The sequence below is a fragment of the Vombatus ursinus genome, unplaced genomic scaffold (assembly GCF_900497805.2).
Source record: "Vombatus ursinus unplaced genomic scaffold, bare-nosed wombat genome assembly UNPS02014830.1, whole genome shotgun sequence".
Taxonomy (NCBI): domain Eukaryota; kingdom Metazoa; phylum Chordata; class Mammalia; order Diprotodontia; family Vombatidae; genus Vombatus; species Vombatus ursinus.
This window is the reverse complement of record NW_020954608.1, coordinates 36,146,480-36,167,250: the sequence shown is the minus strand read 5'-3', so window position 1 is coordinate 36,167,250 and position 20,771 is coordinate 36,146,480. Positions and strand designations below refer to the sequence as shown.

Sequence of the window (20,771 nt, the reverse complement as noted above, 5' to 3'; positions counted from 1 at the left end):
AGAGGGAAGAAAGAAAAGGGAAGGAAAAATACAAAAAATGTGAGTGAATTCTAACTGTATGGAGTATTTCCCTCACCTATTATGAACTGAAGAGACAAAGGAAACACACCACTTATAAACAGATCATGCCTGTATTGGGGAGCTATGTCCTCCAGAAAGCTTTGGGGCAGGGGTCTCATGTATGAGTAGGAAATAACTTTCTGGACTAAATCTCACAGAATCCTTTGAGACATAACTTGATGACTTTCTGGGAGGGTGTTGGTATCCTAGGTAGAGGACAGAAGTGGGGTGGGGAGGAGAGAAGAAGAAAGGCTGCCCCCATATATCCATTCCATTCTGCTGGGGGTTTGTAATTGTTGATATTCTTTACCTCTGCCATGCCACATTTGGGACTCTGACGTCATCCTACTCTGTTAGCTCCATGTGACTTCTATCCCATCATGCACCACTGGAGAAAGCTGAGGGCTCCGGTACAAGAGAGAAAGTCTTGGGCTAGAAGAGAGCTTAGATGTCATCCAATCCAACCCCCTCATTTTGCAGATAAGGAAACTGAGATCTCGAAAGGTTAACTGAATTGTTCAGTCACACCTCTACTAAATCTCTGAGGTAGGATCCAAACCCAGGTCATCCTGACTTCAAGTCCAGTGCTCTATTCACCACACCAAGTTTTATATAAGTTCTTTTCACTTATTTGTGAGGTAATATGACAAATACCAACTAGTCTAAAAATAGGAAACGCATGGGTGGGGCCTGAGCTATTGGTTTTGAGTGGGTGATGGGTTGGCTTTTAAGGGCTTCACAACTGAGAGGCCCTGAGTACAATACCTATAAATTGCAGTCCCAAAGATTTCAATATAAGTCAATTTAAGTCAATTGCAAACTAGCAGCAGAGCTCAGGGTTAGGATAGGCCGATGATATCTTAGGCACAAAGGGAGTTTTTTGTACTGAAATAATATTAGAGTTCCAAGGTCCAAGGGATAAGGTGGGGGAGTTTTCAGTGTGAAACAGATCAAACAAAGACAAGAGATAAGGCAGCAGTATATACTGTTTATCTTCCCTACTGACTTATTGGGAAACTTAATCTTAGGATCGTATAGCTAGGTAGTATTCAGTGATTAGATAAAAATTGAATTTTTGGTACAAGAATTTGACCTTATTCAGAAACTGGATCAGGCGGGGGTAAACTGAGTCAAACAGAAAGGGGAGGGATGGCGATGAGGTAGCTGTGTGTGCGTGTGTTCAATGTTATGTAAGTACCTGCAAGGATGAACAAAAAAACAAATTGGGTTTGGGGTTTATACTCACCCTGTACCTAGTGGGCTGAACATGAAGAGTCACGCAAAGTTGTAGCAGATGTAGCTTATGTCATAAAATGTTCAAGTTGCTTAGCATGGTTGTGGGGAGAGAGGGGAAGCAGCTGCACCACGAATCTTGGTCTTTGGGTAGGGTGGAGTTGTTTAAGAGGAAGCTAGGCAACTAGGTGGTGCAGCAGATAGAACCTTGGGCCTGGAGTTAGGAAAGACCTAAATTCAAATGCAGCTCCAGACACCTGGTAGCTTTGTGACATTGAACAAGTCACTCAAACTCTGTTTGCATTTAAAATGGAGATAATAATAGCACCTGCCTCTCAAGATTGTTGTAACAATCAAATGAGATATTGTGAAGTGCTTAGCACAGTGCCTAGCATATAGCAGGCACTATTTAGATGCTAGCTATTATTATTATTATTACTAAAAGCTAACAAACCTTGCTAGGACCTGGGAGTACAAACTTATATAAGAAAAGTTCCCTGCTCCAAAAGCTCATATTTTCTGAGAAAAGCAGTTAATGAAGTCTTTCTTAGTTTTCTTATAGTATATAAAGTATAACTAGAACTGGTTGGATGACTGGACCCAAAGCAATAATGGTTCCATATCAAATTGAAGAGAAAACTCCAGTTCAGTCTGCCCTAATATTTGTCCTTGGCTCTATTCTACTAAACATGTTTATCAGTGCCTTAGATAAAGGCGTAGATGGCATGCTTATCAAATTAGGAGATGATACAAAACTGGGAGGAATAGCTAATACCCTGGATGACAGTCAGATCCAAAATGATATTGATGGGCAAGAACATCGGGTGCCATTGACAAAGATGAAGTTTAATAGGGATTAATGGAAAGTCTTACACTTAGATTCAAAAATCAACTTCACAAACGCAGGATGAAGGAAGTAAAGCTAGAGAATTGTTTGTCTGAAAAAGACCTGTCTTCAAATATTTGAAGGGATAGATGATGGATACCAGATTATACTTGTGTAACTGAGAGTTGTACAGAGTGTATTCAGAGCTGCCTTCCTGCCTCCAGCCCACCACATGTATACAGTTCTGCCCTGGGAGGCTTACTACTTTTTGATAACAAGACTATCCCCTTATTGCTTACCCTGGACCCTTAAAGAGGGAGTAACTCTGCCTTTTTTTCTCTTCCCAGATACTGGGCTATTTCAAGCCACTTCTCATGAAAAGCAGAGTGAAGGGTAACTTACTTTATCTCCTACTGCAGCCACCATGAGGCCATGTGCACATGGTAGCTAAAGCCCATGTCCTGATTAGGCAAATTTGGTTCAGGGGTCAGGGATGCCTCTAGTGTAGTTACAATTTCCTGATCTTAGATGAACAAGTATTGTTCATGAGGTGGCTGTTTGCAGGTTAGGAGGCTATCTTCTGAGTTTGAGAGGTTCAGAGGCCTTGGGTCCTTTGGTTGGAGTCCCCCAAAGCTACTTCAGTGCTCCTGAGAGAAGGGTGAACACAATCCCCAGCCTGGCTAGCCAGAAGACATCTGCAGGGAAGGATAAAATGCGGAGCCAAAATGACATGTAAAACTCTTATATAGCGGTCCAAATATTGCTTCATGTTCTGATGATGTACAAGCCACAACTTTCTGGGGTAGTATAATAGTAGCTTGTACTCCTATTTGTTTGATTTAAGATCTTTCTGTCAGGGTGTGCTTGTGAATGTTCTATGTTGAATATTTCTTTTCTGTGAACCCAAACCTAAATCCTGAGGTGACTTTTCCCTTAGAATGCTAGAAAAAGAGAGTGACAGGGGAGAGGAGGAATTGAATGATAAGCTAAAAAGTTTAGAAAAAGGAGCTTAACCTCTCTCATTAGAAGCCATGGTCTCCCATGATTGAACTTAATCATACAACATACACGGATTCAGAACAGATGGGCCCCTTCGTAGAAAGGGAGTAGGTCCCTGAGGCCAACAGTGGTTATTTTTGTTGTCAGTACACTTAATGGCACATAGTAAGCACTTGATAAAGCTTGTTGACTAATTGACTAGCTAGCTTTGCTTAATTCTACAGGGCAGAACTAGGAGCAAGGCTGAAATGTTTCAAAGAAGAAAAACTTCCTAGCAATGATAGCTGTGGAAAAGTGGATTGAATGGCCTTGGGAAGTAAGAGGTTCTCCTCACTGGAGATCTTTTCAGCAACAGCTATAGGGTTACCTGTTGAGGGTGTTGTAGGGGTGATGCCTATTTAGGTATGGGTTGGACTGGATCCTTTTCAATTGTGAAATTCCATGATTTTGTATGGGCAGCTAGGTGGTGCAGTAGATGGATCACTGGGCCTGGAGTCAGGAAGACCCGAGTTTAAATCCAGCCACAGACACTTAGTAGCTATGTCATCCTGGGCAAGTCACTTAACCCTGTTTGCCTCAGTTTCCTCATTTGTAAAATAAGCTGGAGAAGGAAATGCAAACCATTCCACTGTCTTTGCCAAGAAAACTCCAAATGGGTACCACATCACACCTATCAGATTGGCTAACATGACAAAACAGGACAATGATAAATGTTGGAGAAGATGTGGGAAAATTGGAACACTAATACTTTGTTGGCGGGGTTGTGAACTGATCCAACCATTCTGTAGAGCAATTTGGAACTATGTCCAAAGGGCTATAAAATTGTGCATACCCTTTGACCCAGCAATACCTCTTTTAGGTCTATATCCCAAAGAGATCATAAAAACGGGAAAAGGACCCACATGTACAAAAATACTTACAGCAGCTCTTTTTGTGATGGCAAAGAATTGGAAATTGAGGGGATGCCTATCAATTGGGGAATGACTAAACAAGTTGTGGTATATGAATGTAATGGAATACCAGTGTAATCCTTTTTCTTTTTAAATGTTTTATCAATGCTCTTTTTTTTTTGGTCACTGTTCCTTCCCAGTGGCTATCCTCCCCCTCTCCCCTCCCTTGTAACAAGAAAGTATGGTCCAGCAGAGCAAATCAATACATTGACTATGTCTTCTCCATCTGTCTTCTGAAGTCACAGTTGGTCACTGTATTGCTCAGAGTTCTGAAGTGTTTAGTGATTGTTTTCTTTTACATCCTTGTGAACCTGTTCTGTTTATATCCCTCTGCCTCAGTTCATACAAATCCACACAAAATTCTCCATACTCATCATTTCTTATGGTACAGTAATAACCTATTATATAATACAATTTGTTCCTCCTTTCCCCAGTCAATAAGAACCTACTTTCTTTCCATTTCTTGGTTACTACAAAAAGTAGTACTTTAAACATTTTGCATATACAGGACTTCTCGCTCCATCTTTGACCTCTTTGAGGTATGAGCCTAGTAGTAGTATCAAAGGTTCAAAGGGAATGTACAGTTTAGTGACTTTTTACAATTTATAAATATGATGTTTTCCAAAATGGTTAGACTGGTACATAGCTCAACAAACAGTGTATGAGTGTGCTTTGGGCCAGTGGTATAATCTTGTACTTACCGCAATAAAGCATTTGTTCCCCAAATGGGGCTTGAATTTCAGGCGAAAGGGAGCTAGCACAGTTCTCCCTTCTACCATCTGCTATTTCTGCCCATCTGTTACTAAGGGTCTTGGCAGAAAAGGGAAAGAGCAGAAAGGGGATGGAATGTTGGGGTGTCGGGAAGGAAGGTGAAAACAGTTTCCTTCCATGCAAAAATTGGAGAGAATAATTAAAGCCACCAAAAACTAAAAATAAAAAGAGCGCCACTACCTCTTCTTTCCCACCTCCAGATTTATAGCTCAGATACTGTTTAATAATTCCATGTTGGTCCAAGGAAAATTGCAAAATAGGTGATAAAACGTAATTCCCTGTTTTGCACACACACACACACACACACACACACACACTCCAAGTCTTTTCCCAGGAAGGGATATGAAACATTCATTCATACCACAGAACAAAGTCACTAATTGAGCTTAACATCTTACACCTCTCAGTGAGTACTAGCATTTCAAGAGAGGTTTAAGGCATCTTAAGCCAATGCCATGAAATTTAACTAAAATTTTAGGCATCAGTGAGTAGGTGGTAGAAGTATTTCTTTTAGACAGCCAAGGTCTGCAATCACACAACGTTAAGAACAACAGTCATAGCCCACAGTTATATAACATTTTCTATTTTACAAAGTGCTTTCATTCATTCATTAGCAAGCATTTATCAGGATGAAATTGAGACCCAGAGAGGCAGTTAGATAGAAGAGTGGATAGTGTGCCAAAATCAGTCAGGAAGATCTGTGTTCAGATTCTGACTCAGACATTAACTGTATAACCCTGAACAAGTCACAATCTCTCTGTTTCAATTTCCTCATCCGTAAAATGGGAATAATAATAGTGCTTACCTCCTAGGGTTACTATGAGGACCTATGGGAAAATATATGTAAATGCTATGCAAACTTTAAAGTACTATGTAAGTATTAGCTATTAGCATTATGTTTGTTATATTGCATTTATTACATTATTATAATTATTAATAATATATTATTTAGTATCACCATTATGAATACTTGATTAATAATTATTATTAAGTAGCCTTAATCATTATTAAGCCTACTTAATAGGACTGTACTGAGAGTTATTTCCTGACAAGGTAGTAGGTATGTTGCAAGTATTGTTTTCTCATTTTACAGATGAAATTGAGCGTCAGAGAAGTTAGGTGACTTGCCAATAGCCAGTTATCTAGGAAGCGTCATTTGAAATCTGACCCAGGACTCTGACTCAAAGACCAGGCACTGTCCAATCCATTGTACGTCCTCTTTAAGAGGAATAAAGGAGAGATAACATAATGATCCTATAGGTAGCCACTCATTTCATCTCTTCAGTTCAGTTTTGTAATCATCTACAGTATCTTTACAACATTTCCAGAGAGAAACACAACATAGAAACTTCTTGGAGAGGCTGCCTTCTGTATTAAATATTGCAGTTTTAAACGGGAAAGGTATTTTAGAAGCAGAATTTTTTTATTTTAAAAAAAATAAATATGCCTCATGGGCTAATATAACACTTTCCTGGTGTTGCTCTTTCATTCATTTTATTTCTAATTATAATTGGAAATTATATCAAACAATTAGAAGTTAATTGTAGTTCAGCAGAAATATAATTAATATTATTTGATTACTACCAATTTGCACGATATTCCAAACAAATTAAAACACTTTATAAATATTAAGATTCTCATCAAAGAAGGCATCCAATGAAATACATGAACTTCGTAGTAAAAAAGCCTATTTGGAAGTATATACACAGACATTTGGGGAACAAAACAAAATAAAAAAACACATTAACAAAATCCCCAAATCTCTTTACCATTATTACCTAGGAACTTATTTGCAATCTCTCCATGTCTGTTGGCTCATTTTCTATGCCTACAAACATGCCCATGTCTCCCCCAACCTGAAAAAAAAAATCCCTCTGTTGATCCTTAAATCCCCTCTATCGTCCTGGATCTCTTCTGCCCTTTGTGAACAAACTCCTTAGGGAAGCCATCTTCATTTTCTCTACTCCTCTCCTTAACCCTTTAAAATCTGGCTTCCAATCTTATCATTCTACTGAAACTGATCTCTCCAAAGTTGCCAATGATCTCTTAGTGGCCAAATCCAATGGCTTTTTCTTAATCCTCCTTCTCCTCAACCCCTCTGCAGCCTTTAACACTATCGTCCGCTCCCTTACCTTTGACACCCTCTTCTTTTCAGATTTTTGGGATACCACTCTCTCCTGGATCTCTTCCTACCTATCTGACCAATGCTTCTCAGACTCCTTTGCTGGATTCTTATCTAGATTATATTCTCTAACCTAATATGTCCTTCAGGGGTCTGCCCTGCGCCCTCTCTCTTGCTCTGTCTATAACTACTTTACTTGGTGATCTCCTCAGCTCCCATGGATTTAATTACCATCTTTGTGATTATGATTCTCAAATCTACCTATTGTGCCTCAAACTCTCTGCTGACCTCCAGTATCACATCTCCATCTGCCTGTCAGACATGCCAGATTGGATGTCGGGTAGACATCTTAAACCATTTCAATATGTCCAAAATAATACTCATTATTTTTCCCCCATAAATCCTCTCCCCTCCTACCTTCTCTTTTATTGAAGAAGGCAACATCATTTCTTCTAGTCCCTCAGGCTCATTACCTAGGAGCCATCCTCAACCTCTCACTATCCCTCATCGACCCCCTCCCTCATAATCAATCCATTAGCAAGACCTGCTCATTTTACCTTTGTGACATCTCTCCATTATGCTCCCTTCTCTCCTCTGACACTGCCACTATAGACAGACTACAGCACAGACCCTCATCACCCCACGCTTGGACTATTACAATAGCCTGGTGATGGGTCTGCCTGCCTCAAGTCCCTTCCCCATTCCAATCCAACCTCCATTCATCAACCAAAGTGATTTTCCGAAAGCACAAGTCCAACCCCCACCACCCCCATCCTCCCTCAATAAACTCCAGTGGCTCCCTATTGCTTCCAGGATCAAATACAAAATCCTCTTATTGGCATTCAAATTCCTTCATGACCTAGTCCCCTCCTACCTTTCCAGTCTTCTTACCCCTTACTCCCCAATACATACTATACATACTCTTCGATCAGATAACACTGACCTCCTGGCTCCATCTCTTGGCTCCAGGCATTCTCTCTGGCTAGAATGTTCTCCCTCCTCACTTCCACCTACTGGCTTCCCTGGCTTCCTTTAAGTCCCATCTTCTACAAGAAGCCTTTCCCAACCCCTTTTAATTTGGGTACCTTCCTCTGTCAATTGTTTCCTATTTATCCTGTATGTAGTTTGCTTGTTATGTGTATATGTGTATATGCTTGTATGTGTATATGGTTGTATGCTTGCTGTATATGTAGCTTGTATATATATAATTTCTTTCTTTGTTTTCTCCCTTATTTGATTGTGAGCTTCTTGAGGGCTGGGACTGTCTTTTGCCTCTTTTTGTATCCCCAGCACTTAGCATAATGCCTGGCACATAGTAGGTACTTTATACATGTTTATTGATTGATAGAATTCTTCTTATAAGAATGTGTGAAATCTTAATTCAGGAGACAACCAGTTTTTACAGAATCTCAGAGGTAGATGGAATAATAATAGCTAGCATTTAGAGCATTTTAAGTTTTCCTAAGAGCTTTATAAACATTATCTCATTTTATCCTCTCAACAACCTTGGGAGATAAGTGCTATCATTCTACCTTCATTTACAAATGAGGAAACTAAAGCTGAGAGAGAGAGACAGAGAGACACTGATGTTAAATGGCTTCCCCAGGGTCACTCAGGCTCTAAGTGCATAAGGTCACATTTGAACTCAGTTCTTTCTGACTCCAGGTCTAACACTCTATTCAGTGCACCGCCTAGGTGCCACAAGATCTTATCATCAAAATCAACCTGTACCTAGTCATTCCTTCTTCCATATTCCTGACAGGTGCTTATCAAGCCTTAGTTTTAAAAGAACACTAAAACCAGGAGACGAATAAGAAACTAAACCATGGATTCTTCATTCTAGGAGATTCAAAGGTTCTAAGTAAAGTTATAATTTGAAACATTCTTTCATCTTATAATAAATCGGGCCTCGAAGTTATCAGAAAATGTCCATGGACTGATGGACAATGTTTTCCTGGTGTTTTTAAGGACAACGTGGCTCAAAATGAGTTATGAAATATGGGAAACACAACTCTTATTAGCCCACTAAGGGAACGGAGATTTTGCTTGTGGGTGTTTGGTGGGCAGCGAAAGGAAATAAAGGAAACAAGAGATAATGTGGGAACATGGGCATTCCAAACTGAGGTAGGGCTAAGTAGAATGCAGCAGAGGGAGTTATGGACTGCCTAGAGGCAGCAGGGCTATAGTGGACTTCTAGGGGGAAATGGGTAAGAGGTAAGAAATGGAAGAAGGTCTGCCCCCAGGAAAATGGGAGAGGGCCAGATAAGGAAGTGGGAAGGTATCTAACTTAAAAGTTGTATCTTTGACTGACCCCATCACCTTTCATATTCACAAAGTCCAATCTAGATGTCAATTAAATATCAAAAGCTACATTTTTAACTTCCCATAATATCTGAGTTGTACCAGAGTTTGATTTGGGTAAATAATAAGCAAATCTCCCTGGTTGAGTGAAATTGTGAGTGGGGTTGGCAATTTACAAACTGATGTAAGAAAACAACTAATCTACACTAATAAAATGGTAGTGTTGATTGGGGCATACTACCCTGTCTTCTATACTTATTATAAGACTAGCCCAGGGAGGAGATATCAGACTTTGTAGCCTGGGAGAATGTCTGGGCTAGGGGTAGGCCTTGAAGCCACATGTGGCCTTCTAGGTCCTTGGGTGCAGCCTTTTGACTGAGGCCAAGTATTACCGAACAAATTCTTTTATTAAGGGGATTTCTTCGGTGAAGTTTGGATTCAGTCAAAAGGTCACACTTGAGGACCTAGAGGGCCACATGTGGCCTTGAGGATGAAGGTTCCCCACACCTGGTTGGGGTCTCCAAACTTCAGACAAAGAAGCAAGGAGACCTGGTTTTTATATATAGGATTCTTCATAAGACCATCAGAACAATTTCCTATTCAGTCCTTCTTGAACTGACCCAGAAATGCTTGTTTTGACTGTATAAAAGTAATACTGATTAGTTACTTACTAATCATGAGTTCAATTCAACAACGTTGTTAAGTGTCTATTATGTACAAAATTATGAGGTTTTAAAAATTATTTGTCATTTGTATTCAATTACCATAAAATATAACATGATACACAGGACTTAAAGGTTATGTTGTCTCATTGAATTACCTTTGTTGTAAATTTTATTTGATTACAACATTAAACTCTGATTACCAATGAACACTTATAACTTATTTTTTTTTTTGTGAGAAGACACATGTTTAAAAAAAAAGGAAGGATTCACTGTTAACTCATTCTAAGGATAAGGACTAGATATATTATTTCATTGATAAATAGGCAGATAGAATGCTGAGCCTAGAGAAGGGGTGGGGAAGGTGTCTTGGGCCCTCTAGGTCCTTGGGTGCAGCCTTTGAAGCGGTTCCCCACCCAGTCAACAAGTTGAGTTCAAATTTGGCCTCAGATACCTATTAGCTGTGTGACCCTGGGCAAAGCACTTAAACTCCATTTGCATCCATTTCCTCAACTGTAAAATGTGAATGACAATAGTACTTCACTCCCAGGATTGTTGTGAGGATCATATGTGATAATAATTGTAAAATGCTTAACATAGTACCTGGCACATAGTAGGTATTATAGAAATGTTAGTTGTTGTTGTTATCATTCAGAACTCCCAGATACATATCATTTGTCTATCAGTACAGGGCAACACCTGTGTAACTTAGTCTTAGAGAATTGCCTAGAGCACTGAAGGATTAAATCAGGGTCACATGGCCAGTGTGTATAAGAAATGCGGGGGGGGGGGGGGGGGGGGGAAGAGTACAGCTAGGTAGCAAAGAGGATAGAGCACTAGCCTTGGAATCAGGAAGACTCATCTTCCTGGGTTCAAATATAACCTCAGGCACCTCAGGCACTTAGTGCCTGTGTGACCCTGGGGAAGTCACTTACCCCTGTTTGCCTCAGTTTCCCCATATGTAAAATGAGCTGGAGAAGGAAATGGCAAACCACTCCAGTGGCTTTGCCAAGAAAACCCCAAAATGGGGTCATAGAAAATTGGATACAACTGAACAATAATGACATAAGAAATAACCTAGATCTTTATAGTTAAATTTAAAATGGATGGACCTAATGTCTCCTGAATCCTTTGACCAGCTCGCTTTCATCCCTTTCCCTCCCTCTCCTTTCCTTCATTCATACACACCTATGCTGGAAGTGTTTCCTATATGAGAATATTCAAAAGCCATAGAAATCACAGCCTAAACTATAAAATGAAGTTGCTTGTCTATGTGTTTTAAACCAAAGAAACTCACTACATTTAACATAGCATTAAGGACAGTTGTACCAAGAAACAAGGGAAATTTAGCCATATATAAAAATACATTTAAAGAAATACACACACACACACACACACACATATACACACACATCCTGGGCTTCAAAAAAATTCACTAGGCAAGCCAGAACCAGGATAGCCATAATGTCAGAAATGTCCTTTAATCCCAAGATGCCATCAGCTTATAAAATTAAGGAGCAATGTGGCAAACAATTTTGTAAATCATGTAAATCATCCTTCCCCCTCTAATTAGCTTTTATCATTCTTCCCATGGCAGGTAAAGGGGGAAGAAAAGAAAAGAAAAAGGCAAAAAATCAAGAGACCTGCATTCTGGTTCCCATTCCATCACTAACTTGCCATGTGCCTTTGAGGGAGGGAGGAGATTTTATTTTTCCTCTCTTTGCGTCAGGGTCATATGATATAAATTTAGAAGTGGACACTATTGTGTCCAGCCTTTGTGTTTTAGAGATGAGGAAACTAAGTCTGAGAGAAGTTAAGTGACTCTCCTAGGGTAAGTAAGCCTCTGAGTCAGGATTCAAACTCAAGTCTTCCTAACTCCAAGTCCAGTGTTCTTTTCACTTTGCCTTGACTCTGTCTCATGAAAGATGGTAATAACATACCTGACAAGCTTACTTCCCAAAGCTGTAGAAACAGGATGAGAGAAAAGGATGAGTCATTTTTTAAATGTAATAATTATTATATAAGTGCATGGTGTTTTCTTTTCTTTTTTTTTTAATAACTAGCATTACTTTTTTTAACCTCTTTCTCACTTTTTATGTCCTCATCCTCCTCCCATCCTTCCCTCATCAACTAAGAAAAGGTACTTAGAGTTAACATTTTATTTAAGTGGCAGTTATTTTTACTATTTTGTTTTCATCACCTCCTTCATTATTTCTTTCACAATGCTCCTCTGATTTTTATTGTCTGGTTTTAATGGAAATTTGGGGTTTTGAGGAACTCTGAAAACTTTAGAAACGGTTTGATTGCTAACATTTGTTCTACCTTTTTCTTAGGAATATGGCTGATGTCAGAGAGTGGTGGGTAGGCTGAACGAAAAAAAATATTGAATAGTAGGGAGGAATTCATCAGATTTGTGATACAGAGAAAGGAACATTGGCTCTGCATGGTTCAAATCTTGCTGTCATTAAAACGACGGACTCTTGTTTCCAAGGGGAAGGGTACGGTCATTAAAAGAACTGCCCAGTCTACCAAAAGCTAGCCAACCTGCTCTCCTCCTGTTAAATTCTAGGCCCAGCTTCTTAAGCCAGCAGGAGCAATGTACTGGGAAATCGACTCTTATTTATTGGTGGTACAAACAGCCTTCTTGGTTTTCTACTATCTGTGTGACCTTGGGTAGCTCAGCTGGGATACATAACTGTCTTAGTTGGATCAAATGAAATATCTGTAAAAAGTGCTTTACACAGGGCCTGGTACATAGAAGCACTATGTAAAAGTGTATCCCCTTCTCTGGGCCTCAGTTTCCTCATCTATTACATAAGGAAGTTGATCTAGGTGGTCGTTGAGGTCCCTTTTTCACCCTAGGATTCTAGGTGCAAGCTAAGAGGTAATGTGGTGTAGGGGACAGAGTTCTGGATTTGGATCAGGAAGATCTGGGTTCAAATCACATCTCTAACATTTATGTAACCAAGGGACAAGTCACTTTAACTCAGAGCCTCAAGCAACTCTCTTACACTCCACATAAAGGGGTAGAAATTGGCCTCAGGGGAAGAAGTTCCCACACCTCCACAATTGTAGTTCCTAGAGATGGTCAAAGCAGAGGCACTGGGGCTAAGAACTAGTGATATGGAGCGGGTAGGTGGAGCAGTGGATAGAGTGCTGGGCCTAGAGTCAGGAAGACTCATCATGAATTCAAATCCAGTCTCAGACCCTGTCACTGTGTGACCCTAGGCAAGTCACTTAGCCCTGTTTGCCTCAGTTTCCTCATCTGTAAAATGAGCTGGAGAAGCAAAGGACAAACCACTCCAATATCTTTCCAAGAAAACCCCAAAAGGGATCAGGAAGAGTCAGACATGACTGAAAAACAACAACTAGTGATACAAACGTGGATATGACACAAAACCTGAGCTCCAGGAGCTCACAAATTAAAATAAAGCAGCTGATCTTCTAGCTATGGGGCGCAGGATGGCAGTTTGTTCCGAATACATTCACAAGCCTGAATTAAGCACCAGACAGCTAGATTCAGAGAAGGGGGAGAACTGGAATTGTACATAGTGTGTTCTCCTGGCTGTGAGTTCTATCCCTAACTTCTTTCAGGTTGGGGATGGGGTGAAACAGCTATTGTTTTAATCAAAGTTATTGTCGACTTGACTTGCCCTTTCCCTCCCACCTGTTTCCTCTTCAGCTGTGATACGGGTAACCACAATAGACTATCTCCATGGGAACTATTGTACAATAAAAAGCTAAAAATAAAGATGCCAAATGGTGCCGACGCAAAAAAATTTATGTTTCTAGAACATATATTGCCATTTCGATCCAAAATTAGACGGTAGAGGCCGTTCTGCTACAGAGCCACATATGTGTTCCCCCAAAGCACCAAAATGTACAAAATTAGGCAACAAAAAACCACAGGGCTCATGGGGGTAGTGGGGTTAGGGGCACAATTCTCAAAAACTTCACCAGTGGCACACACACACAGACACACACACACATACACACACACAAAGATAGGAACCTGATTTTAAAAAAACAAAACAATAGCACAGTTTTTTACATGTTAAATGGTTTCAGAAATTCATAAATACAACAACAGTAACTTCAGGCTGCTGTGGGCATCACAGGCAAGTTGGGCAGACTCCCAACTCTGGGCCTAGGGCCCAAGGCCATGGTGAAAGGGAGTGGGGCAGGGAAAGGGGGAGGGTAGTGTGGCCCTGACCTCCTCTGCCCTCAGCTCCAGCTGTGCCAGAAGATATATAATAAATACAACACTTTACCTTGACAAAGACCTGAAGTTTGTTTGTGGGTGTCAGAAGGGTGGCAGCCTGTGAGGTATTGTGAAATAGTGTATTTCTTGGAGTCCTTTTGCTATTTGTTGCAGAAGAAATTGCTCAGAAGAAAACATTTCCCTAATATATCAATTGAGTTGGAACCAATTTACATTTTCAAAACGTGTTTTAGCAGAACCAGCTATACTTCGAATCACTAGGTCACATACTGCCAAAGATCTCAAAGCACTAATGAAATCCTATCATTCAGAGAGAAGAGATGAAACCCTTAGAAATCATTAATTTAGGATTTCTTGTAGCCTGCTCTTTCTCAGCAGGACTCTGAATGTGGTTAAGTAGGAATTTCTCCCACCTGCATGGGACCATTTATAAAAGCTTCTTACTAAAAAGTGAATTAGGAGGTATTACATGAAGGTTTCCAGGACAAGACTGAAAACTGCAGCTGTCTGTAAGTCTCTCTTCCAAATTAATATTTAATTCTAATATTTTGTTTCAGCCCTGAGAACCATAAGAGGTCCTGAACCCCAGAAGGCCAGAGGCAGCAGAGGGCCTCTGAGGTCAGAGGCCAAATGTATTCTCCACTCATAAAGTATATTCTGGATTAGATCCCACTGTTTAGGGAGATAGTTCTAGAGCTAATGGGAGTTCAGTCTGGGTAGATGAAATTAGATCTTCAGGTATTTACTGACCTAGACCCCCCCCAGGCAGAAGTCCTGGTCACCTCCACCTGCCTCCCCACCCCTTACCAGTGTTTGGGATCACAAACCACGAAAGCTGTTTTACTGCACTACAAGTTCACCTTATCTAATCTCAACTGGGCCTTCACAGCTGTATTTTGGGCAAGTCGCTAAACCAGGGGTGGGGAAACTTCGGCCCCAGGCCATACGTGACCCTCTAAGTCCTCCAGTGAGGACCTTTCACTGAATCCAAACTTTTATGAACAAAAGAACAAAATCTATGAAGTTTGGATTCAGTCAAAAAGCTGCACTTGAGGACTTAGAGGGCCACGTGTGGCCTCAAGGCTGCAGGTTCCCCACGCCTGCACTCAACCTTCATTTACTTCAGTTTCCTCAACTAAAAAATGGGGATAATAACAGCACCTACCTCCCAGGGTTGTTATTGGGATCAAATGAGGTATTATATATGAGGTTCTAGGGCCAATGCTCTTTCCAATGTGGCCACCCCACCCCACCCACAGCTGCCTCTGTGGGCAGGTCAGTGGAAGAACATTCAACATGTACATATTTAGGGAAATGAAACTTCAGAATGGGGAGGACAGACACTAGCAATGGGTGGATCCGGAAAAGCCTTAGAACTTTCAAAGGGCAAGAGGTGAGGAGGAAAAGCATTCAGAGAGATGGATTATCATATGTGAGGTATAAATACAAGTAGGACCGTTTAGCTGGATCATTGAGTGTGCGAAGGGTACCAATGTACAGTTAGCCTGGGCAGGTAGGCTGGGTTGTGAAGGCTTTCAAATATTAGGCTGCCTTGTTTGCATTTTATCCTACAGGGAAAATCGAAGCCCGAGAGCTTTCTGAGCAGATGAATGACAGAGTCAAACCTGTGATCGCTTTGGTTGTTGTTTGGATGGATTAGCGAAGGGAGATAGCGGAGGAAACCAGGTTATTGATAATATATATGGGGTGTGTGTGTGTATGTATGTATACATGACTATGATATATGTATACACACATATATGCATACATAAATGTATATATAATATATGTACATGTGTGTATATGGTACTGACTCAGAGATGGACATGTGTTAACCAAACAAATGTGTTGGCTTTGTGTGTGTAGGGAAAGAATAAAAGAATAGATTCTGCTTCAGGAATTAATTTTTAGGATCATAGATTTAGATATGGAGGGGACCTTAGAGGTCAGCTAATTGAACCCCCTCATTTTACAGCTGAGAAAACTGAGGCTCAAGTGACTTGCCCAAGGTTGTCACATGGATAATAAGTGCCATGTTTCAAAGTCAGGTACTCAGCTCCAGATTCAGTGCACTTTCTGCTATACCATGCTTGTATATAACTTTTTTTTTTTTAAAGATAGAGGCAAAATAAAGATTTTAGAGCAACAGCCTGGTATCCTGAATAGAGTTCTGGACCTGGAATCAGGAAGACCTGTATTTAAATCCCTACTGGGACCCTACTCTGTGGTTATGAGCTAGTCATATACCTTCTATGAACCTCAATTTTTTTCTCCTCTAAAATGGGAATTATTACTATTAGTACTATAACTATATTATAATAACTATAGTTATTACTATTATTATCAAAACACAGGGTTTTGATGAGCCTCATCTGAGATGAGATGATGAAGCTACTAGGTAACACAATGGAATACAGCACTAGGCCGGGAGTCAGAAAGAGCTGAGTTCAGATCTGGCCTCAGACACTTGTTAGCTATGTAATCTTGGGCAAGTCTCTTAACCTTTGCCTCAGTTTCCTCAATTGTAAAATGGGGACAGTAAAAGCACCTACCTTCCAGTGTTGTTGTAAGAATCAGAGGAGATGATATTTGAAAAGCGTTTTCACAGTGCCTGGCAATAGTGGGCGCTATGTAAATGCTAGATTTTAGGCAGCTAGGTGATGTAGTGGTTAGAGGGACAGGCCTGGGGTTAGGAAGATCTGAGTTAAAATCTGGCCTCAGATGCTTACTAGCTGTGTGACCCTGGGCAAGTCACCCTGTTTGCTTCAGTTTCCTCATTCGTAAAATGAGCTGGAAAAGGAGATGGTAGCAAACCGCTCTGGTATCTTTGTCAAGAAAACCCCAAAATGGTGCCATGAAGAGTTGGACACTACTGAAATGACTAAAGAACAATAAATGCTAGATACTATTATTGTTGTAGATGTATAGCATTTTGCAAACTTTAAACTGGTATTTAAAGGCTAGTTATTATTCTGAAATCTGTGACTTTCTGCACTATGTGTGTTCTACCATTAACTGCCAATGATGAAAAAAATTAAGCTTGCTTATCAAGATCAAATGCCCTTTGATTCCAATCTAATGATAATGATCGACCTCAACAAAAAGAGTATCCAGACTCCTTGGCTTTTTTTTGGTTTTCAAATGCAGAGAAATGGAGAAGTCCTTTTGAGGTTTTATGTCCTGCACAGTTCTGAAATATGCTGCTGAGCAAACTTATTTTCTATCTAAAATATCTGAAAAGCTTAAGGGTAAACTTGCCATGGCATCTGAAATGGAGAAAAGCAGAAAAATGATTAGTGAGTCCTGCTCTGATCCTGTTATTTTTTTCAGAAGAGTGGAACCAATAAAGCCATATTCAGAGACAATCTTCTCAAGGCGAGAGAAAGGAAGAAAAGGAGCTAGAAACAGCTGGCCAAGAGAACATGAATGGTCGGAGTAGGAAACGTCAAGGAGACAAGTAAGAGAACACAGCATTGGCATAGCTTTTCAGATACCTCTGACCTGCCCATTCCTCATAAGGCATTATGAAATGTTGGGGAGATAGATTGGAGAGTTGTGATAGACTGACTAAACAAAGAGGAGGAAGGAAGAAAGCTCTGGTTTTTGGTTTGTTTGATGACACAACAGGAGTGAGCCTGGAAGCCATGACTGAGCTCAAGTCCCACCTGTAACATATACGGATTATGTAGCTCTGGGAAAGTGCCTTGACTTCTTGGTCATTTTTTTTCAGTCATATCCAACTCTTTGTGACCCCATTTGGGGTTTTCCTTGGCAAAGATACTAGAGTGTTTTACCAGTTTCTTCTCCCGTCATTTTACAGGTGAGGAACTGAGGCAAATGGGGTTGAGTGACTTGCCCAGGATCACACAGCTAGTAAATGTCTGAAACTGGATTTGAACTCAGGGCTTCCTGATACCAAGCCCAGTACTCTATCCACTGTACCACCTAGCTACATTTCTTTGATTTCTCAATAATCTAACATAATGGTTCTCAAACTTTTTTGACTCTAGACCTCTTTACATTCTTAAAAATTGTTGAAAACCCCCAAAAGCTTTTGTTTATATGAGTTATATCTATCAATATGTACTGTATTAGAAATTAAAATATCTTAGTGTAACTATGAAAATAGTTTTGACCTGAGGAGCCTGTGATTGGGTCCCAGCCACCCCTTGAGCTCCCTGAAACACATTTTGAGAACAGATGATCTAGGCAGCTCATTAAAGTTATAAATCAAAAAGAAGGTATTAACCTGTATTAAAAAGAGTTTCCTCATCCCACAAATCCAATCTTTATTCCTATCCTTACTGAAGGATCTTAAAAAAAAAAAATTCTTACCTCACCTGGATATCTACTCCACGTGGCCATTCACATAATAAATAAGGTAAGGTTGAACTACACCCCCAAAGTCAATATCTCCATTGATTTGGTAACTTCTGAGGTGGTATTCATTTTTGTCTTTGTGTGCCTACTACATATTAGGTGCTTTATAATTTGTTGATTGATCAATCAAATATTTGATGTGCATTTTTTAACAAGAAAAGAATCTAAGGTTGGGAAACTTTGTCTACTTATTCTGTGAATATGCTCATCCTTCCTTGTAAAGGTTGCCCAAACCTGGCAGTAAAAGCAGCAATAAAACCTTGAACATTCTTAGTTCAGAAACTAAGAAAATCCCAGCAAAACTATTACCTTTCCCCATGCTTCAGTTCAAGGAAAATAATCAGCTAGTATGTTGGGATTTTTTGGAGGGGGAGGGAGAAAAGAAATCGAGCGACCTGTTCCTCACCACCCCCAAGGGGGGAAAGGGTACAGACTTCAGGAAATCATAACCTGTTCTGAGCAGTATCAGTCTGCTGAGGGAGGTAGTGCAGTGTCGTCTAGTAGACAGAGCTGGCCTTAGTCACCTTAGAGACCAAGACACCTTGATCTGATTTCATGTAGTCAGTGACCAGCCATTTAACCTCTAAAGGCTCCTAGGCAACTTCGTCAAACTCCAGATAGTGGAGAAGCTGTCCATTTGCATCTGTGAGGGGAGCTGAGTTCCTCACGTCAAAGACATTACAGTATCCCTGAAAAATAGAATAGCCTACCAGGGATGGATAGACAGGCCGAACTCGAAAGCTTGCTCTATTTGTAGACTGAATAGTGTCTACTTTAGAACCTTAAATAAAAGCACTACTGAGCAAGAAACTGAAGAGTGAGGTATTAAGAGAGAGAGATAAAGGGATTTGTGGGTGGGGTGACCAGTTGTGGCTGGCTTAAAGCCAGTATTCATTTTTTGCCTCTCAAGGAAGGACCTTCCACTATTTGAAGCTGTCTTTTGCCATGGCACGTGGTGTCATTTCACAACTGAGCCACCTATACCCATTTGCTGGAGACTAGGTTTAGGGAGTGGGGGGTGGGGGGAATAGAGAGGAAAGGCTTGGTTTTTTGTTTTCAATCTTTTGTTAGCAGCTGTTTGTTTTCTAGCTGTTAGCAACAAAGTGGCATTCCTTGCCTTCAGTGTTTATTTTTTTTGAGTTGGGACAGGTATCCATCAGTGATTTTATGGTAAAGTGGTAGTTTCAATACTTTCCAGTCATTCCTCCTCTGAGTATATCTTGCCCACTGGATCTGACTTTCTATGATTACATTTCAATTATTAAGGAGTAATTAAGTTTTTGAGTTGTTGGGTTTTTTTTTAATATGGAAAAAAAGGTCACATATGAGAATATCTTTCTCCTCCTCTTCCCTTTGCCCTAACCTCCTCTTCCCTTTGCCCTAACCCCAAAAGATTTTGGATTTGACCTCCAATAAGAAGACCTATAGTAAATATGTTGTTCAGTCATGTCCTACTTTCTGTGACCCCATTTAGAGTTTTGCAAAGATATTGCAGTGGTTTGCCATTTCCTTCTCTAGCTAATTTTACAGATGAGGAAACTAAGGCAAATAGGGTTATGTGACTTGCCCAAGGTCACACAGTTAGCAAGTGTCTGAGGCTGGATTTGAACTCTGGTATTTCTGACTCCAGGCCTGGCAGTCTATGCACTGCACCATCTAGCTGCCCCTCTATAGTAAATATAGGATATCTTAGAAGAGATTAGTTAGACTAGAAAGAGTAACTAGTCAGCTTTTCAGGCAAGACAAAATATATTGCTGCCTAACTGCATCAAGGGATGAGAGTAATGGGAAAGTAACCATCTCTTGGGCCTTAGTTTCTTCATCTATAAAATGAAGGGTTTGGATTATTTAACCTTGCAGCTCTAAAACCCAACAATTCAATGGTCTTCAGGTTGGACTCCTAAAGATGCCTACTGGGTCTTTCTTGGGGTAAAACACCTTTTTCTTGGAGACTGGTAAGATAGAATTGATTGGAAGACTGTAAGATAAAGCACTAAGCTCCCTTCAAAGCCTTCCTTTATGGAGGGCAGCATCTGGGTTTTCCAGCTCACTTCACTTTCCATCTGTACCTCTGTTTTAACTGTGATGCTTCTGAGGCAAAGTACCCTTTGGCCTCTCCCCCCACACTTTCCAGCTTCCTCTTAGGTGTTGTTTTCACCCATTAGATTCTAAACTCCTTGAGAAATAAATATATTTTAAAGTAATTATAATTATTATATTTTATAATATAAATATATTCCTAAGT

The 20,771-nt window shown here is 40.2% G+C and overlaps 1 pseudogene; it reads left to right on the top strand.

Annotated features, from left to right (window-relative positions):
- Nucleotides 1-20,771, top strand: part of LOC114025472 — a 48,090-nt pseudogene that overhangs the window by 26,090 nt on the left and 1,229 nt on the right.